This window comes from Anopheles funestus (assembly GCF_943734845.2).
Source record: "Anopheles funestus chromosome X unlocalized genomic scaffold, idAnoFuneDA-416_04 X_unloc_22, whole genome shotgun sequence".
Lineage (NCBI taxonomy): Eukaryota > Metazoa > Arthropoda > Insecta > Diptera > Culicidae > Anopheles > Anopheles funestus.
This window is the reverse complement of record NW_026045146.1, coordinates 49,006-50,000: the sequence shown is the minus strand read 5'-3', so window position 1 is coordinate 50,000 and position 995 is coordinate 49,006. Positions and strand designations below refer to the sequence as shown.

The following is a 995-nucleotide window of genomic DNA, read 5'->3' as shown; positions in this document are numbered from 1 at the left end:
GTTCCGCTCGGCATCGTTTTGATTCGATCTCTCAACAACAACTCTCGGTCGACTTGGTCGACTTGGACCCACGATGTCTCCCCCCGAGCATGTCGAGCCAACTGCACCACTATTGTATTGGACAACATGTTCCCCTCGGGCATCGATGGGTTAATCATGCACCACTATTATAAAACCCTTTGACGTTTTCCCCCAAGCACGTTGATCCAGTATTACGACGGATACGGTCAACGAATTCTTGGACATCAAAGAGGTTTTCGATTGAATTTCCCCATGTTTCACAACGTACTCTTAGCGGTATCCTACGATACGTCTCACTCTATTTGTGTGTGTGCGCGTTTACGTGCGTGCGATTTATGCGGTTCACCCCTTTACTTTCAGCGCCCTGCGGTCCCAACAAAGGTCCCGAGCACGCCATTATGCACAGTGTGGAAGCGTGTTTCCCCCACGACACTAGACGGGCTGCTCGCCATAGTGTTCTATTGTGGCACGCTCCACCCTGAAGTTTGGTTTGTTGTATATCAAGGAATTGATAGGCACTCAAGAATGTGTGCATCGGCCGGGTTTAATCGTCCGACGCGCAATATGCGTTCAACTTATCGGTGTTCATGTGTCCTGCAGTTCACATTGTGACGCGCATTTAGCTGCGGTCTTCATCGATCCATGAGCCGAGTGATCCCCTGCCTAGGGTTTTATAGTAAGGTTCCCAATGTAACACAATCCCGGTGGTACGTCCAAAGACTAACTTTCTGACTAAGTTGTCTTTATTACCCAATAGTCCCAGGCCTTGTGACTTGTGGCTCATGTCTACGCCCATGGCCACCATTCGCTAAGATAGTTTTGAAGTCACTTTGAAGGCCCAGGAACAACTCTCTTAGCACATCGGTTAACCTGGCGCCGCAGTCAACTCATGTGCTTGGATCGGATCGAGCTATTGAGTATTGGGCCTGCATACTCGCTCATCCGTATCCTTTGCGTACCGCCCCATGGCCCCG

The 995-nt window shown here is 50.1% G+C and overlaps 1 non-coding gene across 1 annotated transcript; it reads right to left on the bottom strand.

Moving 5' to 3' along the window:
- Window positions 1–534: 534 nt before the first annotated feature.
- LOC125773129 (5.8S ribosomal RNA) lies at window positions 535–692 on the bottom strand. Its single transcript, XR_007419907.1, has one exon. It is a non-coding gene; the product is annotated as a 5.8S ribosomal RNA (ribosomal RNA).
- Window positions 693–995: the final 303 nt, after the last annotated feature.